Source organism: Harpia harpyja, chromosome 1, assembly GCF_026419915.1.
Source record: "Harpia harpyja isolate bHarHar1 chromosome 1, bHarHar1 primary haplotype, whole genome shotgun sequence".
In the NCBI taxonomy this organism is placed as follows: Eukaryota; Metazoa; Chordata; class Aves; order Accipitriformes; family Accipitridae; genus Harpia; species Harpia harpyja.
This window is the reverse complement of record NC_068940.1, coordinates 58,366,947-58,385,983: the sequence shown is the minus strand read 5'-3', so window position 1 is coordinate 58,385,983 and position 19,037 is coordinate 58,366,947.

Genomic DNA, 19,037 nt, shown 5'->3' with positions numbered 1-19,037 from the left:
TCCTGGTCTAGCATCCTGGTACTACAGTCTCTAAAGAGAGTGGAAAATACATTGAAGAAAAGCAGGGAAATTAACTTTATCATATCTCACTTGCTTGATGCCTACCACAACCAGGTAAGATCTCAATCTTACTCATCAAAGGAAGACTGAGATTCACCTTCCCTCTGGAAGGATGAAGACTTTCCATAATGCACAAAAACAGCAGATCCCAACATCTGTGATGTTCTGATCAGTTTAGCTGTTGCTCACCCCTATTATGTGGAAAAGAGTCTCATGCTCCCAGTGAGGGAGTACGCAAAATTCTGGAGAAAATCTACCAAGGAGGAGCACGATTCAACGTGGTGCTGAACTATTTACCACTGTTACTTTAACACATCATTAACCTTGCTCACTGGAGGAAAGATTGGTCTTCAGTAATGCATACACAGTTTAAACAGATACAGACAGACCAAAACACACCTGCCTACCTTAGCATTAAGAATATTTTAGTAACTGGGGGGGGGGAAGATAACCCACTAACACCACCACAGTAGAAAAACTCTCCCCAAAACAAGCATTACAAGCTCACAACATCAAACATTAAAACTGCATTTAAAAGAAATTCTTGTGTTTTGAAGAAGACAGACACCCAAGCAGCAATGTTGCTAATTAAAGGCCTCTGCAAAGCCCACAGCTGTTACCTGCAGGTCCTCCACAGAGAAGACTGGAAGCCTTTTGCCAGGAAAGGAGTCAGCAAATCTGTAACTGAGCCTTCTGCACAGACCTCCAAGCACCTTGCACACTGCTGACCTGTCTCTCAGAGAAAACGTGTAGGAAAGAGACTGATAACAGTAGCAGGCAGGTAGGGAGAGTCATCACCCAAGGAGATACATACAAAATGAGTACCAAGAGAGTACACAGCCCAGACCACGTGAAAGAGCCAATGGATTCGCACTAAGATCCCTGTCCAGAAATCCCCAAGCAAAAGGCAGCAAGTTTGTTATTGCAGGCTGTACACTGGGAGATGCTGCCATGTAGCTCAGTGACCAGCCCTCATACTGGGTGTGGATGGTGGCCATGGCAGGCCAGGGTCACCTAACCAACAAGTGACACAGAGATACCAGCTAACCTCAGCAACAGCCCTCTGCTCCAGCTGTGGGGGCAATTTTGCCTACAAAATAGGAATTTCTGCTCCACAGATTCACCCACCCAGAGATTTTGACAAAACAAACATTTTGATCAAAGATAAGTTTCACTCCAAGTGCAGTTTTATATAGGGCATGTTGCTTTCTGTTTGAGGTGGCTGAGGCTGCCCCGCTCTCTCACAGAGCAGTAGCAGTTCAGCAGCACTGCAGGATGCCTTGTGCTGCCCCAGTGACATACCTCACATACTGTCTAAATAGTCATGAGCTGAGGAAATTGAAAGGTCCCCACAGTTTGTTCACTGAAACATTCAACAGCACACACTTAGGGATATGCTGTTAGTAGTGTTTTGACATATTTAATGTGAAGTAGTTTTCATTACAAAGTTCATGGAAGCTGTCAATTCTACCATTAGTAAATAACCAAAACAGACTATTAATGAAGGGGCAAATCAGTGTAGCTGTACAGATCTATACCTGCTGGAAACTTGTTCTCTTGTTTTTTGAGTTGTTCTTCATGAAAAGCGAAGGTAAAGGCATCAGCACACAGCTTCCCAGACGGAGGTGGTGCTCCAGTGCATTCAGAGTTAGGATAAGATATCATGTCAAATTGAAAGTTTTCCAGGAAACATCCACAGATGCCATCTGTGCCTCTTGCTCATTACCTGTGAATACTCCTTCTGTACCTAAAGGCACAGGTAAGCCTATATCCATTTCCTATGAACATGACTGAAGGAAAGTTTCACAAGGTTTACCATGCTTTCATTAAAGAACCACACTGGAAAATCTTAAAGAAACCATAAAAGACTTCCTACTGGAAAGAAGCCACAGAATAAATCTTTAAGCAAAATTGACTTTCTGATAGAGTTTAGGTCCTTTGGCCTAATGTGGCAGGATTTTAACAGCTGTAGTAACTTTGGAAGCCTCCTACCTTAAGTGATTTCCAGAAACTATTTCAGTCAATCACATACAAAAAAAATAAAATCAGGAAATCATGTTGCACATAATTTCTCTTTACTTGCCCAAAAGCTACTTCAAGTCAAAGCATAAAAGGAAATTAACTATGGATATTTTTAGTACTTGTTTCCTAACCAGTCATTTCTGTATTCTGTTTGCATGAGAAATTGAAGGTAAGAGGTTTATGTGCAGATGCCATGCTCCACTGAGATCATCTGTTAACTGCCATGAGACAGAAAGCAGTTTCAGAAGACAGGAAAAACAGTCATTTGAGAAGGTTTGCCTCGAGCAGAACTATCTCTTTTCATACCTCAATTACCACTTCCCCTAGGCAGAACTAGTCAGAAGTGTTGAAACATTTGCAACAAAACATGCAACTGCAAACATGCAACCACTTGCAATTAAGTTTTATTATAAATGTGAAAAGGTGTGCCAAACTGAGAAGAATGAGCCTTGCTAGCTTATACAGTGTAAGCAGAAAATCTTTGCAGAACAGCTCATTCTGCTCCAGATAGCAGTTCTGCTCACAGATCTGAATGAGACGCAAGCTCACACATATGTATGATACCCAGCTGCAGGTGGTAATCCTGTCCAGCAGTACACTTAGATCCAGAAGACAAAACAGTTCATAGCCCATGTCAGCTGCCTGAAGTTGGATAGTGTAAACACTACTCCTTCTGCAAATGGTCAGGACAGAAACTGAAAAATATCTACTAGGCATCCTGAGTTTCATTTTTAGCATGTTGCAGGGCAGAGTTGAATAAGGACTTGAAAACAAATGCAAGGATCCACCAGTGTTTCCGCCAGTGAGTGGGTGGTTTCTGCCCTGGAAAAGGCTAGGGATATGGTCGTGTCTCAGCAATGGTTCTGGTCATCACTGTCTTCTCTGAAAAGGAAAACCATGAAGAAGAGAAACTGGTGGATTAATTTGCCTGTGTAACGAGGATGAAGTCTTTCAGGCAACAGATAGGGTCTATCTAGATCAGGTCTCTCACACACTGCTGAAACACAGACATTACACTGCAAACAGTGGGAAAGAATGAGACTGGTGAAACGACCCAGACTTTTATGCCCAGAGACTGTGAGTGTCCATTCAGACAGAGCAAACAAGCCCTGGACATGCTAAGGTTTTTCCACCAGAAATCAGATAAATCAGCATCTCCTCACAGTGAAAGGCTTGGGTTAAATCTAATCAGAATTTGAACTCGTGACTCCAAGAAGTCAAGACTCCAAGAGTCTCTTACTCTAATATGTTAAGCTATCCCTGAAAAAAATTTATTTAGTGTCTAGGAAGATGGAGACACACTGGCAAAACATATCTCAGAAGAATCTGTGAATGGAGCCTGAGCTTTAACATACCAAAAGTTTATATGCCTACCAAACAGACCAAAGCCCTAAGTCCGCAAATTGAGAAAAGGGAATCCTGGAAGAACAGGGTTTGGGGGCGTATAACACCCTGTCGTGGGAGTTTGACTAGCAATGCAGGAGGGAACTTCCTCCACTTTGGCAATTTCAGTTCCTAAGGAAATGTGAAAGGACAGGGACACAAAAATTTCAAAGCAGCACCTCTTTTGCAGATGGGAAATACTAACCAAGCACAGTAGAGCCTGACGATACACTCGTGTCTAGTTACAGAGAGAGCGCTAGAGGGGGTTTGGTAGTCTCTAAGTCACTGCTCCCATGCCTAATGTGTACAGTGTGTATTAATATATTTCATACATTTTCTTTGGCAAGTTTAATGGAAACAGAGGCTTTCAATGAAAAGGCTGACTGAGCCAAAACTCACAAATACACAGCTATACTGTCTATGCACTCTTCTCTTATTTCCCCCTGCCCTCCTACCCGCTGCCACCCCCCCCCCCCCCCCCAAAAAAAAGAACATTTAAGTGATATTTTTTCCACTTGGCTCATATGGAAGGTGAGCTGATCCTTGCTGTGAAGTTCTATATTGGTTCCTCTTTTATTTTTTCAGAGACCAAAAAGGGAAGGAATAGAAAACAGCCACTTTAAATGAAATATGCCCTTGTCAAAACAATTTAACAAATGGAAAAGGCATGCCCATTATGCTAGTTTTCCAGAAGTTCATCAACCTCACTGTTAAGTGTTAGCATGTAAGAAAAATTACTCTATTTGTTCTTTATGGTTTGTTCCCAAGATCAAAGTGCTGTGGGCTGGAGGGTGTTTGACATCCAAGAAACACTCGTTGCTGCAATATTGTCTGTAGTGTCTTTTGTTAGTTTTGTTTCTTTATAAGGCTTTAAAGAACAGCAGTCAACACTTGCAGCACATTGGCATCCAATCAAATGCCAAACTTGTCCTTTTAGAGCACAAGGGAGGAGAATATTTTTACGACTCTTATTATGGTTTTCTCCTTTCATTAGGTCCTCTGATAGAAGTAACTGGAAATTCTCTTGCATCCCAATCTCCTTTCACTTGCAAGAGATTTGTCCAACAGTGAAGTCAACACTATTAATCCTTTATTTTAAAGAAGAGTTAGAGCCTTATATAGATAAATCCAGCAGTTTGTTTTAGACGAATCTATGAATCATTAGAGGCTTTGTCCTGGGTTTTTTGAAATACAGTTTGTTGTCCAATGTAAATTTTTTCAGTAATTTTTATTTAGCTCCTATCAGATGGTGGATGATATTCAAAGGGCTGAAAATGTGTGTCAGTAACATAAAACTGCTTTATTTAACCAAACCATTTCAACAGACTGAATTAGCTTACACAGACTGTTTCAGTAGAAACATTTCAACACCTACGGCTCAGTTTTTAAAAAGCAGAGTTTCAGTCAAGTTCAGTTAGCTGAGCTGAGCTAACGTGATTTAAAAGCATCTGCTCCAAACCCCACATCAAGATAAGGATGGAAACTTTGTTTACTTCTGGAAGGTAACCACAGTTACAAACACATCCTGCTATCTGCAAATGACCCATTTATTTGAAACAATGACTCAGGTGCAAATGACTTCTCTACACACACACACACACACACACACACACACACACACACAAAAACGAGAGAAAAAAAAAAAAAAAGACAACTCTGGAGGTCCTAAGGGCCATAGGCCTAGGATGATCACCTGGCTCAGGGAGACTAATCCCTAGCTCTCAGGAGCAGCCTTGTTACAGATAATCCCTTTTATAAATTTACTGAGCTTCATCTTCACTTCTGTTATATTTTGCGCCCCGCCTGCTCCCATGAAGTGTCTGTTCAGAGCTTGACCGCTTTAATAGTTAGGAACTTGTTTCTTAACCCCAAGTGAAATGTACTCCTAGCCATTTTATACTCCTCTGTTGGTCTGCCAACATTGCCCTTCAGCTTAAAAAGTTTTCTGCCGTGGTGTATTTAAAGATAAAAACCCGTACACTCTCTCAGGTTTTGCCTTGCTAAGTTAAAAAAGCCAACCTTTTCTAGCCTCTGTTTGTAAAACAAATTCTCCATTCCCCTGATGACCCCTACAGCCTTGTCTATGCAAGCTTCAGTTTCAGGTCATCTTTCTTGAACACTACTAGTCAAAACCATATGTGGTATCTTATACAAGGTCTCATTCATGATCCTTGTATGCAGCCAGTAATACTCCCCTATCTGGAGTTATCTTTCCTGAGACATCCTAGGACTGCATTTACCTCTTTCATACCTTCGCAGCTTACTGTCAGCTTGTGACTAACTCCCTGTATTTCTTGGTCGTTTTCAGCTGATGACGTCCCAGCTTAGAGCAGCAGGTTTCAGTAAAAGCCCTCAAATGCATGATGTTATCTTCTGCACTCATAAATTTTATCCCAATTCTAGTCCTCAAAATCATCCAGCTCTTTCTGTGCACTATCCCAAACTCCCTTTACACTGCTGATGAGTCCCAGCTTTGTGTCTGTGATTAAAGAATTAGGCAGAAGCAGCTCCCCAGGGTGAACTGCCCAGCACATAATTAACAAATAATTTAAAAAATTAATATTTCTTCTGTGCACCAGGTACAACCCGCCCCAGGTACTTTTCAAATCTAAGAATTGTAAGAAAGCCAGATGAGTAAACTGCAGCTGGGAGAAGACACAGAGATACAACCAGCATAATTACACAACTGCTTTAATGGGAAACCGACAGCAATTTTCCCCTAAGGCAGCGCAGTAGAGGTGAACGTAACAACGCAGGCTTCAGTGGGACAAAGGACAGAGTTGCTTATGTGTTCAAGACGGTTACTTCATAACAGGCAGCATGAAAGATAGCATGGCCAAGTTTGTGCAGGAAGATAACAAAACAACGAATTAATTCGATTACCTGGTAGAACAAAAAAAAGACCAAAGAAAGGGAAGTAAATACACAAAGGCAAGTAAGGAGGAGCAAAGATACATGGCTTTTAAATGAGAAGGGAGAGTTTGAACTAAACACTGATAAAATACAGGGAGCTGGGAGAAAGGTATGACATAATCTAAACGACAATGATTATTTCTAGCAAAAACACAGTTATAATGAAATGTGTTGGGAGAAGACAACTGAATCCAGGAAGGTCCAAGGAGAGGGGATCTCCTCACCAGGGAGGGGGCAGATTCATGTTGTTAAAGCAACACATAGAAGGTTAAAAAGTATCTTTAATTTCAAGGTCCAAGAGAAAAAGATAGAAATTAAATCTATTAAGAAAGAAATTGAAGAAAATCTGGATTCACAAGAAGAAAAACTCTTGACTTGCGAAACTTTTGGGAATAGAAATTTTCAGGGGGAGAGGGAGAGGAAACCAATGACATGTTAAAGCAAATAATGATATAATATCTTCTCACCTCCACCAAAAGCAATTTTTTTTTCTTCACAGCTAACCTACCTTTGGCTGACATCTTCTTATCATAACAAAGAAATTCTTCATTCAGCAGAAACTATTCCCACTGTACAATGCCTTACAAAATGGGTGTCAAACATATTAGCGTGCTGAAATTACTGATGCTAAATCAACCACCAATCAATTATATTTGAAGCATGCTGCCAGCTCACCTTCCAAAAAAGCTCTGATTTACTAAACATGCTTGTCATTTTCTTTTGAGCAGGATTCCCAAAACATACTCATGTTTTAAAACTGCTTACTAGAACAATGACAGAGAGACTTCTGCATGAAAGCCAACAGCACCAGAAGCCTACAACGCTTTCTCAAATAAATAGCAGACAAATAACCCAGGGGTCCCTTGACAGCTATGGGGACCCAGTCATCCAGCTGAATACCGGAGAGCTCAGAGATGCATCCAAGCTCTTACCATGGTAGAGCTTGCTATGATGATGTAGTCACATTGGCTGTAAAGTGATGGTTCCCTTGTGTCCCCAAAGAACAACCGATTCCCAGTCAAAGAAATAATACTACCAAGAGTGGAAACAAACAAACAGAACAGAAACAACATTGCTTCTTTTTCCCTTTTGGGTAACTTGCCTATTGATTATGAACTTAACTCTTAATGCATATAAATTGCTTTCCTGGTGGTAGTCTTCTACAGTCAAATAAAGAAAATTAGTACTAAATGTTAAACTCACTCATTTGCATGGGACAACAGCAAGTGCATATATAGATGAAATAAATATATTTCAGATAATTGTGTGCAATATGCATCTGTTTTAAGATACTAATTTATATATTTTAATTCTACATAGAATTTTTCCTAGGTTTAACAAAATATTCCATAGAATGTGTGATGTAATATAATGTAGAAATATAAATGGTATTTAATTTAATCTTTTATACAGGTGCACGTATTTCTATACGTACAAACACACTTTGTAGGAGAAATTTTTACTACATTTAGACTGCTCTTTGCATAATTTTCTGTATTTTTACAATGCCATTATGAATAAATGATGAGATGCTGAAAGACTGAATGAAAAGTTTCATGCTCTACAGCTCCCCAAGGTGTTAAGAACAGCAGAGTCAGGAAATGAGCTAACAAAAGCCACTCTAACATTTAAATTGTAGTAACAGCAGCACATAAGATTAAAAACTTCAAGTAAAAATAACTATGAGAACATAAGTAATAACTCATCTAGAAAAAACAAATAGAAGAACATGAACAGTTTTAGAACTTGTGTTTCACGAAACATCACAACGTAATGTGAAACTCACTACCCACTGGTTTTGAAAATGCTGAGCCAAATAAAGAGAGGGAAAACTCTCAATGATTTCTCAGAAGGCAATATTTTATCTAGAACATACAATAGCCTAGGCAAAAATCTTCATTTCCCCTTACAAGACAGAATATTGCTTACTTAGAAGCTCACTACCTAAAGTCCCCTTCTACCTCCATTTTGTAGGTAAACAGCATGAATTTCATTCTGGTACTGAGTGAAGCTCTTCACAACTTGGGTGAAATTCAAAAAGTCGTCCCACTTTTGCCCAGATAGCACAGCCTGGACTTGCTCATCTTCTGATGTCCGGCTGCAGCCAAAGAACCCACTGCTCCTGTTTGTTTCATCCCTGCTGTATCTCAAATTGCCTGCTGCAGTCCAACAAAGCCTACTACATTCATTGCAAAACTTTTCCCTAAATTTCATCCATTACTGTCAAAACATTGGACACACCTAAAATACATCTACTGCGGTAGCCCAGACAAAGCAGATCAAACACACAGTCCACTGTAATTCTTCCAAACACAGCCCTACATAACATATCTCAAGTGCCTGTATTTTCATATTGAACTGCCCCCCATGTGTGGCAATCCTGTTCTCTAACCCATTCCACATCACCACCAATGGAGGAACAAACCACAGGTATGAAGAAGACTGAGCTATTCAAACATAAAAAGGCAATTCAAAGAGAAATTCCTCCAAAATATCTTGTAAACATACATGAGAATTATAAAAGGTCAAACAAGAGATTAAAGCCAAATAAAAGAAATTTTGGCATTTGTATAACATCGTGCTTACAAAAAGACGTTCAAATAGCATTTTCTTTCATATGTCTTTTCTCCTGCACAGTTCAAATTGTTGAAAACAACATATGGAAATAAAACGGGGGGGGGGAATATAATCAAAATTCATTGGTGACCTGAAATAATTTGATTTTAGGTCTAGTATTTACCATTACACTCATCTAGTCTGACTTTGACACACAACATAGACCACCAAATTTCACACAGTAGCTCCAGAATTTAATCAACGTCTTTAAAGGACTCCACTGAAAAGCCTTACAGCCTGGAAGGTCTAAGCAACACATCAAAGAAAGCCATTAGATTTCCCTGATTGCAATTACAACTAACGCCAATGAATTTTATCTGCAAACAGCCACTTTTAAAGAAAAAAGAAATGCAAAGCTAATGATCTGAATCCCGGTCACTGACGTATGACTTGCAGTTTCATTCAGAACTTAAAGACCGATAAACAGTCACAAGTTACAAATTTCAGATCTTTTGGTGAATGCGTACCTTTATTCTTTTTTCTTCTCCTTTTCTGCCTTTTCATGAATCCTTATTCAAAAGTGACACATTTGTTCAGTTCAGGGAGATTCTTCTCTCTGGAGGGGAAATAATTTTTATCAGTAAGACTCCCTGGTGATCAGGTAGACTTGGAACTGCTGTTAATCAGCCTTTTTGACATGGTAGCTTGAATAGCACTTCCCATGATGCTTTGTGTGCCTACCTTAATTCTTTCCTTTTGAACTCACCATGACTTATAGGTGTCTTTTTTTCCTTTTGTGTGTCTGAAGTTATCCCTCTATTAACTTTAATTGGAAAGGTACCTTTTGTTCCCCTAGTGTAGTCATATACTAACCACTGAACTCCCTAGGCTCAAATTTCTGGGGTAGCAAGAGTTCAGTTTTCTGATAACTCAACCCCCCCCCCCCCAAAAAAAACCAGCAAAAGATTTGATGTCTTTATTATTGCTAATAAAATAAGTGATATTTACACGAAAGATGAACTGTTGGATCCATTTATATCAGCAAATACAGAGGCTTCTCCTGCAAGTCACGGTGAGTTCAAAAGAAAAGAATTAAGGGCAGACACACAGAACGTCACAGAACCATGACCCTTGCTATCTGCAGTCTGCAGTGAAATGTATGCTGCTAAAAATAAAAATAAATAGCCATTTTCTGAGGCACTAGCAGAAACTTAAGTTCTTTCACAGAAGCAACAAAGCTTTGCTTCCTATAGATTTGTGCCGTCTCCCAAACTCCACTCACCTACTCTTACAATACCACTGTCAGCAAGAGGGAGGATACACTCGGGCTAGCCTGCACCTTGCTGCACTCCAATTAGTCATGCAGGACACCTGCATGGGGTGGACAGGTAGTTACCGACCAGAATATGTAGCAGCTGATTTCCCATTTTTCCCTCAGCATTTGCTCTTATTTGGGGGCTCTCCCCTCTCTCCAGGCTTCCTTTCATGAAAGCTTTTGAGACTTCTGCTGCTCTTCCAGGTCTAGAAGAAACTGTATAGAGACCCTAAAAGTTTCTGTGAGGGGACAGGCAGATACGTGCTTTGGATATGGCACACTTCTTTAAGAAAAGTAAGACATCCGTCTGCATTTTGTTGCACGTTGAAGAAATTTGTTCACATCTATTTCATGGCCTGATTGCAGTCAAATAAAATGCTGGGGGAAAAAAAAGATGTTACACATTGGGTTTCAAATCAGAAGCTATGTTTGAGCCTTCCCAGAAAGCTGAGTTTCATCACCTTCATGCTGTTCAGCTGTACGTATCCACAGAAAGTGACCTAAGATTCATCTCTTCTTGATTTCCCTTGTACCAGGAGAAAAATTTGGACTAATGAGGGGCCCCGGCAGCAATACGTCCACTTCTCCCACCCCACAGCTCAGAAGACCCTGAGCCATAGGGGCAGCTACCAATACATCTCTCAGTACTGACACATAAAAAAAAAAGCCCCAATAGAATATCAAGGATTTGTACATGGTCAATGGCCTACCCCTACAGGTGCACAGAATTTTGCCAGCCAGCCAGCCAGTTTTAAAGCTGACCCATTTCTTTCTGTATAGGGTATCCAGAGCCCTTTTTGTTTTTAAAGCAGTCATCTTAGGGCAGCTGGGGATAGTATTAATGCTTCAAGTAAGTGATAGTTTGAGTAAGCTACTGGCCCTGTGTCATACTCCTTTACACCTGTATACATAGGAGAAAATCAATTTCACTGTGTTCAGTACAAGGTCTCTCTTCATACCTTTCAGGAGTGACAGAGAGAAATTAACGTCCACTGTACATGCCACCTCCTTTCTCAGCTACAATGAAGTGAATCATTTATCCTGCTCTCCTAATCAACAACTAGCTAAGGTACAAGCAGATGTGACTGAGGTTTCTATGTGCAGTGCTGACCAGATTAAATACACAACCACACCTTTAATACTCAAGCCTTTTCTCCTCAATCCCTGACTGACCACAGCCTAAAATGCAGGTAAAATTTAATTAAGTTTTCAAATGGTCTAATTCAGTGTATGAAACTACCTGCACTTTTGATTCCTGCCTTATTTCTCCCCTCTCCCTTTTTAGCGTTGGCTGTATGTTACAAACTCAAGGTGTTGTATCTTGCTAAGAATTACTGGACAAAACTCTCCTTTGCAAAAAAGCTGCCAGACCATGGGATAGGGTTAAAATCTCATTCCTCCAGGTTTGTTGCAGCTGACTCTGTGAGTTTACAGCAAACTGCTGTTTCTTTTCTCAAAGCTCTGCAGCCAGGATGCTGCCAGACATCCCTTGGATGAAGCACACACTTCGCATACGTGTTGGCTCAGGAGCCCCACCTTGGGCACCCAGCATCAGCAGCAGGGCATGGGGTCCCCAGTGCCTATTCACGCGGCAGCCACTGCAGGAGGGTGGCTTGACCTGCCAGCACCTCTTGCAGAGTTTATTTACCAGGTATTTTGCTCACATAGTATCATTTAAGCATTTCAGGCAGAAAGAAAGATTGAGAGAGCACTGCTACTTGGAGTGACCTGGTGCCTGTGAAAGGCATTGGGTGAAATGACCCACAGAGAGAATATTCCTGATTATTCACCTAAATCACAGACCAGGCAGCTGTCTGTTCACCAGGACCCCAAACGCACCTCAACCCTGACCTCAAAGTGATCCACTTGGAGGAAAGACTGCTGCAGTATCCCCTTCCCAAATGCAGACCTGGCCAGCCCTGTGCAGCAGCTACAGCAACACATCCCGACCTCGATCCCTGACTTACCAGGCCCACATATCCGTGTGTGGGACACAGCATGGCCGTGGCTTCATTCCCCTGCTGGGACCTGTGGTGGGTTGACCTTGGCTGGCTGCCACCCAGCTGCTCCCTCCTCACTCCTCCTCCTCCACAGGACAGGTGGAGAAAATAAGATGGAAATGCTTGTGGGTCAAGGAGATCACTTCTGGGCAAAAGGAGACTCAACTTGGAGAAATTAATGTAATTTATTGCCAAATATAGAGTTGGATATTGAGACAAAAATTAAGCCTCCACCCCCTCCTTTTAATCCTTTGCTCCTTCATTCCGGACTCCTTTACCTGACCCCGCTCTGGCACGAGGGGTGCCTGGGAAGGGGGGGCTGCGGTCAGTCCGTACCAGGTCCTCCCTCCTCAGGCTGCTCCCCTGGCCCAGCGGGGCCTCTCCCCAGGCCGCAGCTCCCTCAGGAGATGGATGTCCACCTGCTCCGGCGGCGGCTCTCCAGGGGACTCTCCGGGGGCGGCTGGAGCCCCCTCCTCCCGCTCTCCCCTCGGGGCTCGCAGGGCTGTTTCTCGCCCTTTTCCCCTCACCGCCGGGCAGCGTTTTGCCCTTTTTCAGCTGCGCTTTCCCCGAGGGGCTCGGCTGTGCCCGGCCGCGGGAGCCGACCGTGTCTGGCCTGGGGCAGCCCAGCCTCTCCTCACAGAGACCCCTGCAGCCCCCCGCCAGCAACAGGGCCTAATCCAGGGCCATGCTGAAGAGCAACATGACGGCCAGCACCTTTTCGGGGATAGCGGAACTATCGGGCCATTAGCAACAAAACCTCGGGAGCGGAGCAGTCCCTGGCAGCTGGGGGCAAAGGCAGGCCACTCCCGCCAAAGGCAGCCTGCAGCCTGCCAGCACCCGGCAGCAGGGCGCTGACAGAAAGCAGCACAGAGACAGAAGTTACAGTTCTTAGAAACAGTGTATATTTCCCTCCTTTCCTACCCAAAAAGGCAGTACAAACAGAGCTTTCCTTACCATATAAACAAGTTATTTGGGGGGGGGGGGGGGACGTGCAGCAGCTTTCCCCAGTGTCATTCAATTCATCAGGGAAGTTTCTGGGAAAGCAGCCTTGTGAGAATTTTGGCCTTTAGGACTGAAGTAACAGGCAGTAATCAAAAGTGAATTAAAATGACCATCCAGCTAAAAGAAGATGCTCCAAGCCACGACACCAGCAGCCCTCTCTGCTGGGACTGCAATGCTGCCTGGTACCGGCACCGAAATCGGCTCATCTTCATCCCTCTGACTGCCAAATCACCTCCCTTCCTAGCTGAGGCAACCCACTGAGTTTGTGCCATGCACACAGGAGATGTGCACAGGGACTGCTTAAAAGCAAAGCTGGACCTGGAAGTCTTTCCCCCAGCCCCAAGAGCAGCCGCTTGAGCACAAGCAAGCCCATGCAGAGGGTGGAAATATTCTTTTCTACGTGCTCTTCCTGGGCTCCACGGGAAATCAAGTTCTGCCATTAGGGGAGAAAGAGAACCAAGCCCCTAGCAGACACCATTGCTACAGGACCTGCGCTATCCTGCCCTGCTGGCACAGACGTCATACGCAGCTCTGTGCTGCGCCAGCCAGCTCCTCAGGTGCTGGTGGTCAGCACAGCACCCAGGTGCTAACTGCTGCATCTGCGGGAGGTCTCCCTCCCCTCCCGCCCCACCTTCATTAACAGCTTGCAAGCCAGGCACCAAAGCAAAGGCAACTCCCCTAGGGAAATCCTCTAAAGAAGGCACAGGAGGTCTCATGGGTGCAAAAAGCACAGCCCTCTCTCTGCAGGCTGCTCTGCAGTGTTTGGCAGCCCCCACCCCACTCCAGCTCCACAGCTTGTCTTTGAAATGGGCTGATGACTGATTATGGGAATCTTCCTCATGCAGTACCCCCACACCATGACATCTCAATCATACTTCCATTTCTTTTTTAAAGTAAAAAATGGTTTTCCTGGCCCAGTATGTTTATCAGTTAGAGTCTCAGCCAGTTATCTGCACAAGTTTATGGTATGCAGCCTAGAACCATTAGATTTTTATCACATCTTATGAAAATCATACGCAGCTTACTCTTGTAGCTGTATATTACAAGGGAAATGTGTATAGAGAGACTGGTTCTCCTTAGATTACTATCTCTGAATTGATGCTGCATGAGGCACAACTGCTTAAAAGGTTATAACTGATGTAATTTTTGCCATTACAGGTAATTTATGGCTCCTGTGTGTCTGACTTGTCAAATCTTCTTAGAGAGATCAAATAGGGTCTGTTTGTCATATGCATTTATCTAACACCTGTTCCTCTGCAAGCTTCAAAACGCAATAGTTATTCTTTTCTTGGGTGTCAATTTTCTCCTGTATGTCTTGCCTCTTAGTCCTTGTAAATGTCCTCCTAATGCAAAATGCAGGGGTGCTTCAGCAGCAAATATGAGCAATGACTACCTCTCTACGGGCATTTTTAAGAGAGAATTTTTTTCCTAAGCAGAGCTCCAGTCCTTCAGAGAGGTCTGAGGCTATGCACACAGATGTTTTGAAGCTCCAGCTGTGCCTCAAACCTTGCTGCATTATTTTCCTCTCAAGTTTGAGTAACTCTGAGCTGATCTCTGCTGCTGGGAAAGAAACCCTTCAGGAAAAGTCCTGGAGAACAAAATACCCTTTCATTGGGTAAGGCAGGGGGATACACCTATATTTGTATACATCCTCAGCCCCTGCCTGCATATCAGACTCCACTGCATCACAAGGCTGAGGAGTTAAGCCCAGCCCTCACATCCTGCCAGGTCTCCATTCTGTTTCCTTGTCTCACTTTGCTGGAAGTCATATTCTGCTTTACACGCTCAAGGCTAAACCCCAATCACTCACAAGATGACAAAAGTTGTGATGGTTTATTGTTCACTCTGTGCAGATTTCACAGCAAACTGAGCAGGTGTAAAGGCAAGCAGGGAAGCACAGAAGGGCTCGGTGGCCACAACCACAGGGCAGCCGCGGGGAACACAAAGCTCTCCTGCCCACACCCTGCTTTCTGCTGTGCAGACTCTTTGGGGTTACAATAGCTCAGAAGGCATGGGTGACAGAGGCAAAATGTTAGTCAGATAATGGGGGGGAAGAATGAGAGGCACACTTTCCAAGAGGTCTGGGGATTTTGAGAAGCTTCAGTCTGTATGAACCTCTCCAGCAGAGCTGAGGAGATGGGAGATGCTGTGTAAAGGACTTGCTTCATCCTGTTTCCCCAAGCATGAATCACCAGGAAATGAAAGGATGTGCCTCTGCAGCAGCACAGGAATCTCCAGGCTTAAAGAGAGGAAAAGGCACAGGAGAGTTCAGCTGCAGTGTGGATTCAGCACCACGTGGCCCCACTACATGGGCATACAGGGTGCTGGTGGGGAAATGAGCCACAGAGGGGCTTAGTAAAAGGAGGGTCCCCACTTCCCTCACAGCACCGCAATGCACCCTGCCCATGAGGGACAGTGCCTGCTCTGCTCCATGGACCCTGCTGCCCTGCTGTGCAGTCATGTCCATGTGCAATACACCACATGTGAGTAATGTAAAAAGGTAAGGAGCCCAGGAGCATTCAGACACACTCATGTTTCACATTTATGGACCTTTTACACATTCTACTGTCAAAAATCTGCATTTCCCAATGGCTATGAAGTGTGAAGTGTCTGGAAACACACAGCACGCACACTGTTGAGGGAAGAACTTTACAGAGGAGCTTTGCCAGTTTAACTCTACATTAGGTTTTACCTTCCCATCGGGTATGAAGTGAATTATTTATTCAATAATAAATAAATATAGAATAATAAATTCTTATTTAAATAATAAATAAAAATAAATAGAATTAGAAGAACTATACTTCGCTGAAGCTGAAGTCCTTTGAGTAAATTGATTGAATTGGGTATCTTCACTGACACATGCTTTTTAACAGGGTTTACAGTACAGAAGTTTTGTGTAGCAAATGGGAAATATTCTGAAAAAGTACAAATAATCCTTCAAACCATATATGCAGAACAGAATTTCAGCTGCAAACCCACTCAAAATCTTGGGTTCTTAAGATCCAAGGATTTGGCCCAATAACACAATATGTATTTGAGAAATGCGTCTTTGATTCAGAAACATCTAATGCCTGCAAAAACTGTTCCTTATATCAGGGAAAACTTTGGTGTTGCCAATTGCTTGAAATGGCTTTAATTTAAGGTAGAATTAAAGACTGACAGTCAAACATAGCAATAAACTGTAAATTGCATCCATGTGTTATAAATGATTTACGTATCTGACTACAGGAACCGCAGAAGTATGTTAGTTGCAAAACATCACTAGCAAACTCATAATTAATATAACCAGCACCCTGTTGGAAATATTGCCCAGCTCTGTGGATGTTTTGCATCCACATCTTCGAATCTTTCTAGACTATTTGAAAAAAATTCAAGTATATTTATTCAAAATTCATTAAAAGCCTAATGAGTGTTATAATAAATAATTTGCTTCTTCACAGTTTAATTTTAACACTGACTTATTTTACCACACTGATAAAATCTATCTCCATCTCAAATATTATGCAAGCTGCCTCAGGATCTGCCACTTTTTTTTTTCCTAAGTTTATTTTTTCTTTCTTTCTTTCTTTTTCTTTCTTTCTTTTCCTCCCAGTGTCTCAGATGAGGATCTCTCTTTATCTCTGCCCCAAGCTTTATGCTATAGCAGTCTTGAATGGCATATCAGAGTCTATTTCTGAGTACTGGAACAATGTCTCTGACAACATGTATTAGCGTTCTGGCACTTTCCTCTAGATGAAATTTCTGCGTGCTTCAGACAATAGACAATGTTAGAAGAGTTGGAAAGACACTAAAGAAAAGCAGTATTCATCTGATCTTCTCAGAAACCATTTCGGTACGGCAAGCAGAAGATGACAGAAGGCAGAAATATCTGAAGAGTCAGCTACAAACTAGGAAGGAGCTGTAAGGTTGAGGATTTTATGGAACAGGAAGAATATCATACTTCCTCTGGACAGACTGACCCATTTGACTAAAAAAAAGACAAAGGTAACAGAAAAGAACAGGCCCAAAAATCATGGGTTTGAGCTGTATTAGTCAAGACATCAAAACATGAAGAGTATAAAATAATTTCATTGCCTATATCTGCATGATGCCAGCCTCTACAGTAAAACACCAAAAAAAGAAAAACAAAAAAGAAAGAAAGAAAGAAGACAGACAAGAAAGACTTGTTCATTTATGAGCATAACTACAGCCTTACTGACACTATCAACACTTGCTGGAAACAATCTCCTAATGGGAAAATGAAAATATGTGGTTTATAAAAACATACTGAGGAAGGAGCTAGTGCTGTCATTGAGATATAGAATTGATTAAAGGAAATCCATGTGTTATGCCAGACAGGCTTGACTGCTTTGATAGTCGAGCACAACACTCCTGGATAATGGACTTCATGCATATGATAGAAATACCAAGTAGATATGATGCAGTTGATAACACTGACTTTAACTGACAGCACTAAGTTTCAGAAAAATTTTACTGACCAGTTTTCACTCCAGAGAACTAAAGATTGTGGGCTACCCACAATCTTATGGCTGGGTGCTGTGCTGGTTTATGTTCAGGATATCATCACCAGAGAGTGTCTCTTAGATGTTCTACAGACATCAACCATACAAAATATTGATAGAGAGCCTTAGTAGCATGTGGCATCCATACCATATGTTTTTTTGATAGCGACAACTTCAGAAGCAGAAAACAGTCCCCCTTATTACAAATAATTTTCTTTGTTCACCACTGATACATTTACAACTTCTCCACAGACCGGCAGACCCAAACAATTTACTCTCTAACCCTCCTACAATTCACAGAAATGCTTTACACAGTATAACTGCCATAACCCTTTGAGCAGCTGAACATTAATTTAGGTCATGGGTATAGAGGAATTTCAGCTATCTTATTCATTAGTAGTGGCAAGGGCTCATTTTCTCTAAAAACATCTTGACAATTAAATCTACTGGAAAAATATACTTACCTTCCTGTAAAATAGAACCTTTTTTTAAAAAACATTTCCATTAATTAATCCACTCTGTGAGGGTTAGAGACCTTACTATGAAGGCACTTTTGTTTTAAATCAAGGGCTTTCAGTCTGTGCTTGGTGGACTTATACTCTATGAGGTCCAAGACAGTTGACTGAAATAAGTTATTTCATATGTGCTATTCAGCAATCTATGTATGCAAAAGTTTATAATAGGAAACGTGTGAATCTGATAACCAAAAGACTTAAAACCTACTGATTTATGCCATCAACTGGAAGTGTTAGTACAACTCGCAAATCAGTGCAATCACATTAGTCCCTGCCACATCAGCAACAGTTTATCAGTAAAACAGGCAGTGCAGCCTCTGTCAAGTGATTCCAGAATCACCATCTTGTGCATTAATACTACATGAGAACAGGATAACAAGAAATGGGGGAGACAAAACAGCAATGAAAGGCAGCATCCCATAGAAGATGTTCTCTCTGACCAACTGTTAGCTGCTATCAGAACTGGGGGGGAAGGTAGCAGGAGAAAAAAAGCAGTAGGAGCCACAGCACATGTGCTTCAAGGAAGAAGCATTCCCATTTCATTCATTAGTTGAACTGTGATCTGTCAAGTTTGTTATCTTACCAAACTGCAGCTATTTTGTTACCTTGATCTCCTGCTCCCTTCCCTAACCCCAAGTTTTTGCTGGCTTTGGCCCCTGTGTCACAGCAGTTACACCAGGAATGCTCTTGCCGTGACTCACCTCTACCCACTGAGCATCTACACTGTAGAGCACCACAGACCTGCTTGTCTCAAAGGGGATCCCCAGGA